This window comes from Ailuropoda melanoleuca, chromosome 11 (assembly GCF_002007445.2).
Source record: "Ailuropoda melanoleuca isolate Jingjing chromosome 11, ASM200744v2, whole genome shotgun sequence".
NCBI classification, from domain to species: Eukaryota; Metazoa; Chordata; class Mammalia; order Carnivora; family Ursidae; genus Ailuropoda; species Ailuropoda melanoleuca.
Window position 1 is genome coordinate 56,602,928 of NC_048228.1, and position 18,587 is coordinate 56,621,514.

General features: G+C 35.2%; 1 pseudogene; it reads left to right on the forward strand.

Annotated features, from left to right (window-relative positions):
- Positions 1-1,802: 1,802 nt before the first annotated feature.
- Positions 1,803-7,444, forward strand: LOC100467528 (annotated as a pseudogene).
- Positions 7,445-18,587: the final 11,143 nt, after the last annotated feature.

Sequence of the window (18,587 nt, forward strand, 5' to 3'; positions counted from 1 at the left end):
TAGAGGGAGGGAGGGAAGGGCAGGGGAGGGAACAGAGAAAAGGATAAGCATATGGTTTGATCAGGTATTCAGGAGAGCTCCCCTACATTTTTCCCCTTTGGAAGGAGAGTACACTGAACAATGTGGAGTTATTCTAGCATAGAAAGTAATATATATTTTTTTAATTGGCATGGATCAGGGACAAGACAGAATGACTCTGAAACAATTCCCGGCAAACACATCTTTACCAGGACCTTTATACAGTCTGAACTGAGCTACACAGGAGGGTGACCACAGCCCTGCTGGTGAGAGCCCTGTTGCAGCTCTCCCACTGTGGTGCAAGTGCTCCCTGGGGCCCTCACTGTGGTGATGACCAGGGCCCTGTCTTTCACCGCCAGTTACACAAAGCACATTCTAATGAGCCATCAATTTTACAGTATGATTTCAGGGCAAAGGGTGTCATATGTAAACAAACCCACAAAACTGTTACTCAAAAAAGGTAACCTCACAATGTATTTCTGGGTTATAAAGAAGACTCATAGAATGATTTCACAGAAATTCCAAACTACAATACCACACTCTTCAATGTCAGCAATTAGTAATTTAGGGAGAGAGTTTGGAAAACTTTGACAAAGTTTAATGTAAGGTATAAAGGATTATAGGTCTGAAATAATGATAGATATAAAGTTATCTTAATCATAAGTAACCTTTTCTTAGTGCTTATAGAGAAATGAAATACTAATGACTAAAATAACACTCCAGAAAATCTGCCTGGAATAAACACAAATGATTCAGTAGAACTATAACATAAGAATTAAAGCTAACTTAAGATCCCACTGTGTGGCCTGCTTCCAAGAATCTGCAGTAGTAACTAATTACGTTATTGACAGAGTGTCTGGGTATATCGTCTATTATTGTCTAAAAGTATCCCCCCCACTATTGTGCACAGGCTCTATTTCATGTCTCACTTACACACACACTCATTTGCACAAATATACATAATAGAAGATATTGACTTCATGCACACATCTCTTTCCCAAGGACCTGAGGGATTAGGTCTGCTAAAAAAAAAACAGCCATTACTGAAAACAATAAGGAGTTTCCTCAAAAAATTAAAACAGAATTACCACATGATCTCCCACTTCTGGGTATATATCCAAAAGAACTGAAATCAGGATCCAGATGAGATATCTGCAGACTAATGTTCACAGAAGCACCACTAACAAGTGCCAAAAGGCCAAAGAACACAAGTGGCCATCAACAGATACAGTAATAAACAAGATGTGGTAAATACAGACAATGGAATATTACTTAGCCTTTAAAAGGTAAGAAATTCAACACATCACAACACATGTCACATGTCCACAACCATGGACAAAGTTGTTGTGAGTGAAATGAGTAAGTCACAAAACGACAAATACTATACAATTCAACTTACATGAGGTATCTAGACTTGTCAAATTCACAGAAACAGAAAGCAGAATGATGACTGCCAAGGGCTGGGGAAAATGGAAATAGTTCTTTTAATAGTACAGACTTCCAGTTTTATAAGATAAAAAAGTTCTGAAGATAGCAAAATGAATATACTTGTATAGACTTCCAGTTTTATAAGATAAAAAAGTTCTGAAGATAGCAAAATGAATATACTTAACTGAACTGTACGGTTAGGTATAATCAAGATGGTAAAATTTGTATGTATTTTAAAATTAAAATACTTTAATTCCTGATATTTGATTTTTTCTATTTGCTTATAGTAATCCTTTCAACAGTGTTTGCTTTGCTGTTCCTCTTTTGTGATGGAGCAAATTCTTTCTTCACAGGAAATGTAAGAGTTTGCTCAGAGCTCTGGAGAAAATGGTATTGTAGTTTTCACTTTGGGGTCGATGGTCAGTAACATGACAGAAGAAAGAGCCAATGTGATTGCATCAGCCCTTGCCCAGATTCCACAAAAGGTAGGTAAAATAGCTTTTTGGGAACAACTACTTCTTGAGTCAAACTCTCTACAATTTTGATTGCAAACATTTCCTGAAAGAAAGGTAAACTATTACACCTATAATTTATCTCAGATATCAGTTTAAAAACCAAAATATACATGGCAGATGCTGAAGTAGTACAGAGGTCATCTTATATTGACAGTAACTTGGACATTAAAACTGTGATATACATATATGAGAGGTGCAGTATGAAATTTTGGTATTATAATGGTATTGCAGGCAGGTACAAAAATCACCAAATTTTGCTTTGTCATTTGTTCCTTTTCAATGAAGGATTCCTAAGGACACTGTACACACTACAGATTTTATCAGGAAAAAGTTAAACTTTAATAGTAGCTCTACCAGCACAATGTTAAGCAATATCAATAAAAATCTGAATGCATCATGCAGTTTTTTGCACTTCCCATGTAATCCTGGCCTCTTTCATTTCCCCTAAACTTTGGATAGGCCTATTCAGTGTGCTTTTCAGGATGGTATTCAGAGAAAGGATGGCCAGAGCTCACCAAGCTACATCTGTATCCAAGCCAGCCACAATGATTCAGAGTAAGAAAAATTGGTCTACCTAGGCTGAATGGGCCCTATCCAAAGTCTGAAACAGGAAGATAAAAGATAAAGGGTGGAGATGGGTCCTGTCCTTAAGGTGAACCCTGTGCATTAGAAAATCTGGCCTCAAATGGCCTCTGCTTCTAATCAATCAGATTATTGCTCCTGATTGAGGAGGGAGAAGGGAAAAAAAGGAGTCAAGCAGAAGGAAGACTGGCATGAACAGGGCTCAGATGCCTCCTCCATAAAATATACTAGTTTTTACTTATAAAACATCTTTTCCTATCTAATAGAATCTATTAATCACCTATGTTAATTTTTTCCTGAGAATCTAAAGTTACTTTACATTCGCATAACAAATAGAAGTTAAACACTAATAAATCATGATCCAGTTTATGGGGATTGCTTGGGAATTTCAAAGTCGGCACCAGATTTTGGTACTGGCATATATATAAATTATATTAATCAGTGCTGGGCAATCAAAGGCAATGCTATGTGCCTCATTTTTGAAGTGTTAGAAGTCAGCTGAATAAATTTTGGCATTCTGATTTTGGAATTTTTTTCAACAGCCACGTTATTTATAAATCAACAAGCTCTTTCTAAATCAAAAGAATTTCCAAACCTAGCAATAGTGGTAACACTCTGCGTTCATGTCAAAAATTATCAACTGAAATTTTTCTTGGAGGTAGTGCTTAACAATTTGTAATCTAAAACAGTTATACTTACTTCCTATGCAGAATTAATTATTTATAAATTATAAGAAAACACAAATATTTTTACAAGCACCTGACTGCACAGATGAGCCTTTCTGTACATCAAAAGATGTAAAACTCCAGTATAAGAAACTTGAGAAACAAGAGGATATATGTAAATTCCCTTCTGTAACAGTCAAAAAGAAATACAGGTTAATATTTAAGTTTAGAAAACAAGAGCTAGTATATATAGCAAAATAAATGTGTAGATTAATTTGGCACTGTTTCCTGCACTAGAATCATGATTGCCTAACAATTTATTTGAATTTGTCATTGATAATCTATGCCACTATGATTTGTCTGTGCCACAATGTGTGAAATGCTGTGACTGTATTCCATATCTGAACATAAAAAATATGTTGATGTTATATGAGCATTTCTATTACATCAGCATTTTATTGGTTCTCATTACCTAACACCTCCTGTCCTCAATTCCTCAGCTGTCATATGGAAGGTATTTAACTAGATGTCTTTAAATCCGTCTAGAATTCTAATATGCTGTAACTTCGAAATTCAACTTGCGGAACAGGTGTTTTCTTTACCCTAACAGGTTCTATGGAGATGATGGCAAGAAACCAAAAACCTTAGGACCCAATACTCGGCTGTATAAGTGGACCCCCCAGAATGGCCTCCTTGGTATGACTCTGGAGAACAACTACTGAAAACATGAGTAAAAGCTGATTAACAGCTGAGCAGAGCGATAGTTCAACAAAAAATGAATTTATTGAGCATTTATTATTGAAATACTAACAAATAAAACTTAAGTTCTTTGTATTATTTCTAGTCCTAGGAAAAACAAGGAAAAAATATTAAAAAGTTGGCATTTTATCACACAGTCACATTCCTTATGGCCAGAATCATAATACCTTTATTTCAGGTATAATTAGTTCTCACAGGTGAATTTTTCAATAACATCCTAAATTGTAGTTGTCTTTGAATTCTTTCCTTATACCTTTCTTTCTCCTACTTGCAGGGGTACTTCAAACGCTATTGAAAAAGAACAGCTCTTCGATTGCCAGTGATTCTCCATTTTCTATAGGAAAAAAATCTACAATGTTTTTCATTAAAAATAATACATTTTATGATTAAATGTAGCTTTTCCTTCCTCTGGCTCCAGTGCCACCACCAACACCCTTCCTGCTGCACTGACACCCTTAAGACTCAATGACTTCACTATTTCATTAAAAGAATGTTTCTAACATGCTCCCCTCTTTTTGCACATACTGTTTCTTTTTATCCAAAATGTTCTTTCAATTTGTTCACCTGCCAATCCTGTATTCGTTTTTGAAGTTCAAGTGACACACCACTTCTTTAATGTAGTCTTCATCTACCTCTCTAGCAGACTTACATGTTTCTTGCTCTGAGTTCTGAAAGCAATTTAAATACAGTTTCACATGTATAATAATCCGTTATCTAAAAAAAACACTGCCTCTAGATTCAGTGCACTACAGTGCTCATTTCTCATTTTAAAGCCATAATTAATTATTTTAGTGAAATTCACTCAATTCTAGGTCATCCAAAAAACAAAGCTTTTACAACTCATGGTGGACCCAACAGAATCCCTATGGTGGGCATTCCTCTGTTTGCAAATCAACCTGATAACATCACAAACATGAAGGCCAAGGGAGCAGCTGTTACTTTGAACTTGAACACAATGTCAAGTTCAGACCTGCTCAATGCACAGAGGGCGGTCATTAATGATCCTCCATAAGTACATTTTTTTTTTCACTAAATACTATTTCTAGAGAGATGCTCATATGAAAGCCAGGCAGACAGCAATGAGCCTTGATATGAAAATAATTATGAGTAAGATTTGCTCAGTGCTTTGAAGACCACCATCAATAATCCATTTTAAGTGTCAGAGTAAGGTTTTTTTGGTGGTTTTAGAGAAAAAGGTTTTAAGAGATTTAGGATAGTAAAGAAATTTTTGACATAATGAATAAAAATTCTCACCAAAATGGTTAACAGAAAGATTAAAAGGAAGCATTGAGAATGAAGTTGAAGCAGGGAACCAAGACTGTTTAACAGTACTAATCTGCACAATTACGACTTTCAGCATGAGAACTGTTGTTTTAAACTCTTCCAAAATGATTTAATTTCTGTAACCCAGCATGTTATCTTGAATTTCCATTAAACACTTCCAAAATTTTCTATGCTAATATTTTTATCCCATCTCTGATAAATGATAAATAACTACAACTTTCAAATTTATCCAATTAAAACTTTGGGAATACTACTTATAAATGCAGTTATATTCTTAGTAATTTTGGTTATGCTTGTTTTTACTTTGATAGAACTGTAAAATCAAAAAGTAATTGACTTGGAAGAGATCTATTGGAATATTCCTGTTTAAAAGCCAAATTTTCTGGACCAGAAATATTTGGTTTCCAAATTATTTCAGGATATACATTAATTTGCTATATTCTTCCTATTATTACTAATATCATAATTAAGTATATATTTCCTCTTTTTGTTTCATAATGACTTTAGAAATAAAATGTTGTGAATGTTTGGTTATAATATCACAGGGGACATATGCATTTGAAAAGCATTGTTACTTAATTTTAATTTAGCCCAACTATTATTAATCCTAAATAAGCACCATGAGAAGCACATTTTGTTTTTTTAAGGATGATATCTTCCATTTGGCAATTTTATGTAAAAGCATATCTTTCTAAAACAGATGTCTTTCTACATTTTTTAATTCTTAATAAGGTAAAACTGTGCCCTAAAAATGAGGAAAAATTTATTAGCTGGTATGTATTGAATGCTTAAGATATTGGTACACATTGTACTAAATTCTTTGTACGGATTAAGTAACTTCTTCATTATAGTTGTTCCCTATTGTTTTACAAATATGTTTCAGGATTACTTCCCTCCTCTTAAAAACCCCGTGGTGCTCTCACTGTGGTTCTCACAGGACAGGGACAGAAGCTACCTGCATGGTTATCGTTACAGCTATATAGCACTTTGTGATTTAAGGTTTGTAAGCCCTCTTTATTAATCCTTCCTCCTTGTCTGTTAGTCCATAATCACTTCAACAGAAGAAACAAATGCAACTGGCAATGCCTGCAAGTGAAATGTTGCGCACTCTCCAGATTCTAAAATGACAATACTAACAAGAAAAAAAACACCAAACACAAACTGAATCTCCAAAATGATAGGGACAACTCCAAAAATCAATAGATCATTCCTCAAAATAATCACATTAAGAAAGGTACTATTCCTATCCATTCAAAAATGAAAAACTGAGAAACAGAAATGATAAAAAAAAAAAAGCACACAAAGTGTCAGAGTCAAGACTCAAACCAACACAATTCATTCCACACTTGTACCACTACTTCATTGCTATCAAGACAATACCACCGCTTGATCAGCTCTGCCTGGACATGTCCCTGAACCTCACATGGACTTGTCTCCTATCTCTGGATTATGATAGTATTTTGAAACTTGCTTCCCAGATCTATTAACAATTCCTTACTGGATAATTCGAAATTTGCATGTCAAAATCATGTATTTGGAATTTTTTTTTTTTGTACCTTTTGGACTTAACTCATTCCACATTCTAAACTAGAAATACTTGTCATCTCCCAACTTTTTTTCTTCACAGCTTGAAGTCCTAGACATTCAACAAATTCCAACCCATAAAGATCTCTATAATTGTCTCGAAGAAAAATAGCATTTTCTTCCAGAGTTATGTGGCATTCATTTTTACCATCCACATGAAAATTTCATTTATCTTTTCTACTTCATTCTGTAAATTACTTGATTTTCTTTCAGCTATAAAGAGAATGCTATGTGGTTATCAACCATTCATCATGATCAGCTTATAAAACCTCTGGATCGAGCATTCTGGATTGAATTTGTCATTCATCACAAAGGAGCCAAGCACCTACACCCAGCTTCTTACAACCTCACCTGGTTCCAGTACCACTTTTTGGATGTGACTGGGTTCCTACTGGCCTCTGTGGCAACTGTTACCTTCCTGGTCATAAAATGTTGCTTGTTTTGTTGTCAAAAGTTTAAGAAAAAAAGGGAATAGACTTTTGAGACATAGTAGGCATAGTATGCTTGCTAGCTTACTTAATTCAAACACTGTGGATCAAGTTGTGACAGATTCTCCTCCATTTTATAAGACCTATGTCTCACCCAAATATTTTACTCTTGGTTAAACATACTGCGTTAGTTTATCCATTCTACCCTAAGGGAGAAATAACCCTATGTATTTTTTGACAACTACTTCCCTCACTATTCTTCCTGAGATTCTTCAATTCTGTTCATCAAACCAAAGAGGACGTGCTACCTATGAAGATGTATTATATTCCATTTATAATTCTCATTTTAAAAATCCTCAAATAATTCTACTTTAATACTGACATATATAATTTCATAACTGAAAAAAAAAGAGACTCACTAGAGTTTTAGTCTGTGACTTAAGAAGCCTAATTGTTTTTACCACGCATTTTCAGAAATATCTGCTGTATAAGTAAAATCAAATAGAATACAGAGAATACATGTGCCCCTGACAAAGAAAAACAGCTGAACACTTGTTAAAGGTGGCAAGACAGATATTATTCATACTACTGTAGTAGGGGAGAGAGATTCCAGTATAAACTGAGTTCAACTCCAACTAAGACAAAGGTGACTGATGTTTTTAACAGGAGAGCAGACAGGGAACAAAAAAGAACTATGGAGAAGTAAAAAGAGGAACAAAAAAGGGACTAGGGGGCTATGTGGAAATGGAAAATTACAGAAGGGAATAAATGGAAAACTACTGAAAATGGTTTGGCAAGTGAGTTAGACAATGTATATTTTGTTGTTTGGCAGGAACACATTTTCTTGTGCAAAGACTCAATATGGGAGGTGGGGCCATCTTTAAGGACACAAGCCATGACCTAAGTACAGACTGAAGAGAAGTTAAAGTTTGGTCAAAAATCTTAGCACATTGTTTAGGCAAGTCCTTTGTGTTTATAGTTCACAACCCTCTTGAAATACAAAATATTCTTTCCTGTAAATTTCCTGTTACAGAAATTCTGATGGTTCTAACTGGATTCCTACCTAAAACTATGCAACCAGTAAAATCTTTGGTTGAAAGGACTAAAGATATTTTCCACACAAAGGCTTGGATATGTCTGAATTCCTGTTCTCACTTTATTGAACAATGCTTTATAACTGGATAGCAAGACACAAAATAAAAGGAGAGTAGTAATGATAGGTGGGTGGGGCCCAGCAGGATTTAGTCTAATTCCTCTGGATTATAATGTTAGAAGATTTCCCTCTTCCTACAATAATCTCCCATTTTTTGGCCCTACCTTGTCAAGTCAGATATTTCCCACTGCTTTAATATGTGGAACATGGAGGATATCAAAACAGAAACTTATATAACCTTTTTATTGATTCTTTTCTCACATCCCATAGAAAAATAAATTGCAGATGGCATAAAGAGCCAAATATCATGTGCAACAATTTTTGAAGTCCATGCATAAGAAACAGAAAAAAGGTCTCCAATGCTTGCCTTTAAATATTGGTAATAGAGCCTTTAGACTCAGAACACAACTTACAAAGTAAACCACAAAAACAAAAAAGAAACCAAGTTAAGAGCAGCTCTTCTGCCTGATAAGAGATATATTTTAAACAGTTGGATGGAAATGAAGCAATACTCAGCATTTTTGATTATATGGAGGAGATATTTATAGCATTCTTCTATACAACAAAATTACTTTTAGCAATAATCACTGATGAAACTAATTATAATAATAATATCCAGAAAGGAAACAATGAATACTTTCTTTACTAAACTTGGTATAATCACGTCGCTAAAAAGTAAAAAATAAACAGTAAAGTACAAAGAAGAAAAAAGTAATGCATTAATGTTCTTTAATTACATTAATGTCTTTTTTAAAAAACAGTGAGGCGGGAGGTGAGAGGAGAGAAACCTTACACATACACATTAGCCTGAGGCATAATGAAGCTCTGCATGTACAACCCAAGCTGAATTCCAATCTACTTGTTTTCTTAATGAAGTAACTTCTACAAATAAGATAATGACTTTGTCAAAATTGATCTCTGCAATCCTTAGACCATACAGCCAGATACATAAACCTATGTCCAATCCCAGCTGATCAAGTTTTCCCATTTCTTTTAATTTTGAAAAGTTCACATAAAGCAATGTAATACTTAATAGTTAGGAAAAGACGTAAAGATAAAGATCATTTAGCAAAGTCACAAAAATCCCATTATAAATTCCAAAAACTGCAATACTATCCATGTATTTGTTTCTTCAAGATTGACTCTTGCAGGTTTCAAATGTCTAAGAAGTCCAAAAAAATTTAAACACAAAAACTCCATGCGGTTACACAGAATGACAGAACTGATGTAACATTTTCATCTTTATAATCTCTGTGCTAGTATTGTTTATTTCAAATATATTGCTTATAATCAGAATTATGTAAGCACTATAGAGGTCGAAGACAAAACTCAAATGCTTATGAACTTAATCCCGGTAATAATGCAGGAAGAAGGTGGGTCCATCTATGTCAGGAACTGTGCAACCAGGAGTTTTAATTGCCAATTTCCAAACAGAATGCAATGTTATTTAAAGGAAAAGTAATAAAAATACACTACTAGTGTACTTGTAGTTTTTAGTATATCTTTAGGCTTTTAAGTACATTCTTTAAATATGTTCTTAAAATCCAACAAAAGTCACAAAAATTACTGAATAATAAAAAAGAAAGGTGAGGCCTTTAAAGGGATAGGTCCCCCTGACACCATGCAGTCACCCCTACGTCCTCTACTGATGAAGCCTGACAGCCAGTTAGCAAAGAAATGTAGACAGCGTTCAGATTCAGTATCACAAAGCTGAATCTGAAGCTGAGACAAAATGAATTGAAAACTGGCACAGCAGACGATATTCCAAATTTCTCATCTGTTAGCATCCCAAAGATTTTGTACCTTTGAGCACTGGATCATGGTAAAACTCACGTGAATAATTTTAAAATGAAGTTTGTGAAATGAGGGGTATATAGGGAAGTCCAGCCTCAAAGATGAGGCCCATTGAGTCTATAGCCTCATTGATCTCCAAATATATAATCAGAATAGACACACTAGCAGGCTAGATTCTTTGTTATCAGTAGTTGCTAGTGCAGTAGTGGTCAGAGGGAATCATTCTGTTGAGTCCACGTGTAACCATCTCTGCACCCATCACCAATCTGTTCTAACAGCCATCAAACAGCACTAGAGTTATCAGTTACTTGGTGCCTCTCCTATGGTGGATATGTATTCTACCAATTCAAAATATATGGAAATGCATTTCATTGACTTAATTGGCAATCCCTAACTTCTTTATCTCATTAGCCATCTTTTGTATGTTTTTTGTCTATTCAGGTTTATTGCATGTACTGCACTCATTCTCTACTGAGGTGTTTTTCTACTGACTCTTTTTTGGTGACAAGAAGCTATAAAGGATAAATTATCTGTAAAAAATCTAGATTTCTGGGGTCATGGATGACAGTGGCTCAGAGTGACTGGCAAAGAAATAAGGTCAATGAAAATGATATAAACTGGTAAAAATTAATCAGAAATCCTAAGTAAGAGAAGATGACCTTTGGAGCTATGACTGATCAGCACAATGAGTACAAGCAGGTTGCAAGAGCTGGAATGGAATGAAACAAAAATTGAGGCAAATACATTGGCTCAATCACAAATGTTGCAATGAAGCACAGGATGCGTGATTAAGGCCAGGAAAACAATTAGAAACAAGACCTTTAGAAATACAACAGGTAATAAGGAGGGCTCTAATGTAAGGGGCTGGCAAGTAACACCTATATTTTAATCAGTTTACCTGAAATTCCTAGAGCCTTTAGGTCTAGGGGGCTCTATCAATAATCAAGGTTCAGTCAGGAAAACAGAAAAACTCACTAATTCTCTCTACAGCTTATTTTGTTCATTCTTCTATTCATCCATTCAGTTCTATTTTATTTCATAAAATCAATTATATTTCACGTAATAAATGAATTTCTGATTTCTAGAATTTTGGAATGGTTCTTTTATACATCCTTCTCAACCCATTCCATTCTTAGTTAGCCACTCTTTCATGTCTAAACACTTTTTTTCTCTATCTACAATCTTTGGGTGCAAATCATCCTATTTTGTATAGTTAGTTATCTCGTGTGGTTTTCATGAACTAATCTTCAACAGGTATTGATTTCTGCAAACATTCGACACGTCCTGTACTGTGAAAGCATCCCTTCAGAATGTTTTTTGATTGCCTCTGCTGAAGCCTGCCAGGATCACAAGTTTCATTACAATTTACTGTTTTAGCCTGAAGTCACTGCACTCTACAGATAGAGCAAATTTAGATGCCTACTGTTAAGGCCCTTATCTTTTTTTTGATTCTTCCCCAAAGCCACTTTTTTAAAGCTACTATAATAAGCATCTACTTATGGTATTTCCTTTTATGCTAACAATTGGCAGATATCCTTTCTTGGTTTTGTATGTGGCTGTGTATGTTGTTCTATGTTGTCTATTCTTCAGGATGTATATGCAGTTGAAGCAGAAGTGGAAAAGGGTTGAGTCAGTTAAAATCAGCTTAGTCTACTACACTGAACGGTACTCTTAAATGTCTATGTTTGGGGAAAGGGTATACCCATTTAATGATTTTTTAAAATGTTATTGCACTACAGTCAAGAGTTGTTTTATAGAGATACTTTAGAATTTGTTGAGATTTTATCTGTTACCCTGCCTAAGTGCAATTTTATAAATTTTTCATCTGCACTTGAAAAGAATGGATATACTTTCTGTGAGCTGCAGAATTCAACTGATGAATCTTGTTACTTTTGTTGCTAAAATAAGGGACCTTCAACTTTTGTTACCAAAACAAATAATTATCATACGAATTTTTTGTTTGCATGATTTATCAGTTTCTGAGGTATACTAAAATCTTACCCTTTTTATTTGTTAATTCTTAGTGAATTACTTCTATCCATAAAGATGTTTCTCTTTATCACATGTTGTACTTTGTATCTTTTATTCTACTTTGGTATTAATAGTATTACATTAATTTTTACTTAGTACTGGCTAAATACACACAAATATATAAAACAAATCTAGGTCATCTTGAATTAGTTATTTTTCTTTTTTAAACAATATAAGGTGGATTAAAAAGTCTGAGAATCTTTCTTAATAGGTCATTTTACTTAATTCATATTTAAATTAATGTAAATGTATTACATTAAATGAAAATGAATGTATGAAATTAAAATACTAGTTTGCACTTACCTTAACAATTTAACATTTAATTACCATGCTTTTTCTCACTGCATTCTCCTTTTCCCCGTTAGAATGATCAAAATGTTTTTCTTCTTCAACTGCCAATAAAAGTTATACTGCACATACATATATTTTTCAACTCTCTCTGCTAAGAAGGGCCTAGAAGCAGTAACATCCCAGCAACAATGAACACACCTACAACCCAGATCTTAATTTCTAGGTATTATTCCTTAATAATAGGAACCATAGCATCCTAGACAAATGACTGATTTTAGTTATAGAGCAAGAAAAGTATAAGATAAGCACAAATCATCTTGACGTATATTAAATGATGGGAACATGTCAAAAGGAAATACGAAGCAACTGGAGAGGGCTCCAATGAATCAAATCTGGAATAATTTGAGAAACAAAATAAAAAATGATAGTTATAGATCATGACCCATAAGATAAATGAAATATCCATAAATCTATATTGAAAGAAACAAAAATAAATAAGTACAGGAAAGGGGAAGTTATTCCTTATGCTGGAATTCCAATTAATAATTATAGAAGAAATTATGGATACAGAAATCACTATTAGGCAGACACGACAGTAATATTTGTTTTAGGCAAGAATTATCTATCAATGGATACTAAAATTAGAAGGCAAAGGCATGATGACAAACAGGATATTTACACAGTCTCCAAGTATCTCCTCATAAAATACTTAATTTCAAAAGGAAAAATCGTAACTTTATAGTGCAGAAACCTGCAGACATCATCTTAATCAAGTGATCAGAGTTAATATCACCATTAATGAGATACATTAACATCATATGCCTTAAGGAAAATGATAGTTAAAAGAGCACATCACTTCGGCAGTATTCTTTTTTTTTTTTTTTTAAAGATTTTTATTTATTTATTTGACAGAGATAGAGACAGCCAGCGAGAGAGGGAACANGCGAGAGAGGGAACACAAGCAGGGGGAGTGGGAGAGGAAGAAGCAGGCTCATAGCGGAGGAGCCTGATGTGGGGCTCGATCCCATAATGCCAGGATCGCGCCCTGAGCCGAAGGCAGACGCTTAACCGCTGTGCCACCCAGGCGCCCCCGGCAGTATTCTTGCCAAAAATGTACAATCTGAATTTAATCATAAAGAAACATCAAGCAAACCTAAAACTGAAGGTCATTCTATCAAATAACTGGCCAAGAATTCATCAAAAGTGTTGAAATTAAGGGGAAAAAAAAAAAAAAGACCAAAAGATTGTCTCAGATTAAAAGAGACTCAGGAGGTTGACACGTAAATGCAACATATGATCCTGGATTGGATCCTGGTGTAGGAAAAATAAATATCTAGAAGCTAGACACTTATACTGTGGTCCCTACACCCTATCTACCTCTACCACCCTCTTTATTCCCCCACCACCAAAAAATCTAAAGGAAATAAATTGTCCAGGGTGAAATAAAGTAACTAGAATCAATGTAACACATCTAAATAAAGCCTTTCTTATTCTGACATTTACAGGTCCCCTTAGGTAATGCCTAGTAATATATGCATTCTTAGCATGAAAGTCAAAGTTGGCCAAAAATGAAAGTCTTGGATAAACTTAAAAAAAACAAAAACTCATCCAGTTAACAAGTCCTTCACTGGTACAAAGAGATCCCAGTGAGTCATTCTATTGCCTCATCCTTAAATTTAAACAATCAAAGATTAGCAAACATTTGAGGAAAGCTAGTAAATGGCAGGGTAAGGCTAAAATAAACACACACACACACACACACACACACACACACACTCCCTCGCAACAGACATGAGAATTTTTAAAAATGAAAGATTAACTGTATTAGTAATTTCAGATATCAAAAATACTCCATCCATATAATAATAAAATGTAAAATAAAACAGAAAAAAAGGGAGTGCTTTTGTATATTTCACACCTCTTATGCCCCATCTCATACCTTTTCAGCCCATTTTTTTTCTCCAGTTTTCGCTGTGACAAGGAGCTTCCGTACAGTTATAACCTAATAGCACAGATCTCTCACTTTCTGCACTATGATTGACACCACTGCATAAAACTGCTGAACGAACTCACATACACTCACATGTGTATAATCTAGCAGTCTGTTCAACAGGAGCTCTCTCCCATCCCTCAGGTAGTCATTTGTGGGTATATTCCACACAGCTGCTTACTAGGTCTCAATGGGATTAAGCCTCAGTTGTCCACAGTGATGATCAACTTTGTAATACACAGGTACTGACTTTTCTCCCTTTCCTGGACTTCCCATTTCACCTTTCCTTGTCCTTTACTCCTGGAGTCCTTGGATTTCTCAAACTGCATTCTGATCCCTATCTCAGGCTCTGAGGAGAACACAGACTGAGAGCATCTGTACCAGAACTGGCCTTAAAAGTAGACCTATTAAGATGAGACTTGGGAATTGGACAATTCACTCATAACTGGCAAGACTCATCTCACTGCTGATGACATGTGCAAGGGTGACAACTCCTAGAATTTAGTAAAATCACAATTTTTGATTCATACAGGGGAGTAAAGAATAGGGAAGGTAAAGTACTGACTTATGGAATATACAGGCACAACGGTAATTGCATAGTATATAGAGTGAAAATGACTTTAACAGTTTTAGAAGGCTTGAAAAAAGAAAATGACAGCTCAGTTTAAACAAATATCAAATCAAAACAGGCTGTGAAATCAGTTCTCCTTGGCAGTGCTTAGACTCTTCTGAAGCAGCAGAAAACCACGTTTAGAATTTAATTGCAAAGATAACAGAGCTACAAAGGAGACCCAACTCACAACTTCCAACCGGCCTCCTATGCCAAAGACAGGGCCTGGATAGAAAAAGAATGGAACCTTGAGATCTGGGGTGGGGGGAACAAGCCCAACAATCTTGAATCCCCGGTTTCTTCTGGGTTCTGCTTCTGGGGGTAGGTTGGTAGAGAAAAATCTATCAGGGAACACAGCAAAGTTTCCACTCAACTAAAGCTATGACTTGGTCATTTTGGACTCCTCATATCACTGAGACAGAAAATAGTTAGTGGGGACAACTGACACTGACAATTATCCTGATTAAGGATCACAGTTACATAATAGGAAATTAATAGGATTTTTAGAAGATCCAGGAGATGAAGAAGAATGCCTAAAATTCAGAGGTCGGAACTCAGTGCCTAATGACAACTCTTAAGCACTTACTTGCAGCAACCATGATCCAAGAAGGCTTAGGTAACTTGAGGATGAAGGCTCATGTCATCCCATCAGACTAATAATTTAGAACAAATAGCCGAAATGCTGGCCCAGAGAAGAGATATGAAATTTGTAATAGAGGAGGAAGATGATAAATACTTATTATTCCCTCAGAACCCCAAGCTTGTTCTTACTAACACCCATTTGTAAAGGCTGAACTTGGCCACCATATTGAAAACTCTGTCACTGACGGGCCTTAATAGAGGGCACCAAAAATTAAGAGCATTGCAAAATGTAGACCACATTTATCGTTCATTTTGCCCCACCTCACGTCTTCACTGCTTTCTATCCCGTCACCACCCTTGTTTTCCTTCAGCTACTGCATTATCAACCAGCTTCCTTAAAGAGATAACCAGATAGTCATTTATCAGCTGTCCTGAACAATCCTTTCTGCCCGAGTCTCTCTCATGTCACTGTGTGGGACACCTACAAGAAGCTATGTTTACCACATGAACATCCAAATACAGCAGAGAGCTATTTAGCACCACACACAACCCTTGACAAATGGGGAGACAAGAGCTATAATACATTCTCTCCTCCACCATTTTTTAGGTGGCCTAATTTAAGAAGCATTCTACATACACTTTAGATGGTCCCAGCAGGATAGAACCAATTCTCCACAGCAGTGACCAGGTTGATAATGAACCTTGGTATTGGCTTTCCGTCCTTCCTTATGTCACTTTCCTTTTACCATACTCCTGTTTCATAGGATCAGTTCTAGAGACAAAATACTAACAATTAGCAAAACAATGCAATGAAGTTTTCTAGAGTAGAAATGTATGTGATCTTCAGAAACAGCCAATGGAGAGCCAAGCTGGATGCACAAAATATTCATTACTATGAAATTTTAAACAAAGATAAATCAAGATCCTAAAAGATTTAAGAAGGGAAAATTTTTGATTATCTGCAAAGGAACAGGAATTGTACTTCCCCCAGCATCTTAGCAGCAGCAAGAAATGCTAGGACAACAGATCAATGTCTTTATTTTTCTGAGGGAAAAGTGTTTTTAATCTAGAGTTTTCTCTCTCTCCAAATTAGCTATCAAGTATTCAGTAAATAGGGTTTCAAATATTTTAGGAATTAAAACGAACTCACATATCCTTCCTACATCAGTCAGAATATACTAGGTTATGCTGCAATAATAACCCAAAAATCTTCCAATCTTAAAATAATAAAGGTGCTTCTCTCCCTTGTTCCATGTCCGCTACAGTTACATTGAAAGTTCTGTGTCAAATTATTCTCACCCCAGAAACCAGGCTGACAGAACTGCCACTATCTGGAACATTTTTGGTGACTCTTACATAAGAAAAGAGGCTTTTCACTGAAAAAAGCAAGTTCACTTTAGGCAGCAGAAACATACAAACCTACAGTGTGCCTGGAAGGTGGGTGGTGTGTGCAGGGGGAAAAAATACATGGTAAACAGAGCTAATGACTATTAAACTTTCTCAAGCAGTTATGTGAAGAATTTACTCCAAAAAAACAAAACTCTAAACCAAGAAACAAAAAGAAATTGGAATCACTAAACAGTGGACTCACAGTGGATTTGCTGTGCCAAGTCCTATAGTCAGGTTGGAAAAGGAAGACACATGGCTCTGGCTGCCCTCTTAGTTGAAAATGAGTGGAGGAGGAGATGACTGAGAAACTTGAAAAAAGTGAAGACATGATGAAGAAAATTACTTGGGGGGAGGGCTACTGAAGGGGGGTTGAGGAGGAGGAAAAGGAAAAGAAAGAGGAAAAAGAGGAAGAAGAAAGCGGGAGGGGGGAAGGAGAAAAGAAATCCAATTAAAATTTACCGCAGGAATATTATCCATTCAGGAGCATGGGTGTCATGACATATAACACATAAAGAAATAAACAGTATTATTTGGCTTTGGAGTGAATAATAGTTGCAATATACAAAGCAAAGAAAATGATATTTATGTACTGTGTTAAGAATCAATCTACAAATGACAGAAACTTTAACTATAGTTACAAAACAATATAAATGTTATTAACCTTGATAATGTAAAACCAGCAGCATATTTTAGAGTAGTTAGTTGAAGGCAGGAGGTTAATGGAGGCAGAGAGGTAAGTGGAAGGACAGAAGAACCAATTTCCTCATCTTACAAAATGAAGAGATAAGTGAAGCTTTCTCTAAAAAAAGAGATGGTGGTCACAGTTTCTCAGTGGAGGAATTGAGAATAAAAATGTGGCTGATGTGGAAGGAGGCGAAGTTTTATAAGGTTGGGTAAAGGTATTAAATATACATACATTATCTAAACTATAAATTTTGAAACAGCTATATACTATTATTTAGAGATGTGACAACTATCAGCAAAAACAAAAACTGAAATGGTTAAATAAGACTGATCATCAGAAGATACTTCTCAATATAAGCCCATAGATACCGTTTGATCATACCACATGTATGAATTCTTAAGTTTTTGCTAAGTAGTTGTTTTTTCCCTCTTCCTCAACGAAGTATTATCATTAAAGTCAAGAACTAGACAAGAATGTTTAGTTGTTAATCTTAACTATTCAGTATTGTACTGGAAAGCTTGGCCAATTTAAAAGAAAAATATGTAAAAATAATAAAATTTGGACTGCAGAAGAAAATTTGTCATCATTTGTGAGTGGTATGGTGTTAAGAAAAATCAAACACAACTAATGAAAATTATCACAGACCACTTAAATTCTGTAAAATAACCAAATATAAGAGCAGTATCAAAAATCAGTATATTTCCAGGGCACCTGGGTATCTCAGTTAAGCATCTTGATTCATGATTTTGGCTCAGGTCATGATCTCATGGGTTGTGTATGAGATCTAGGCCCACTTCCC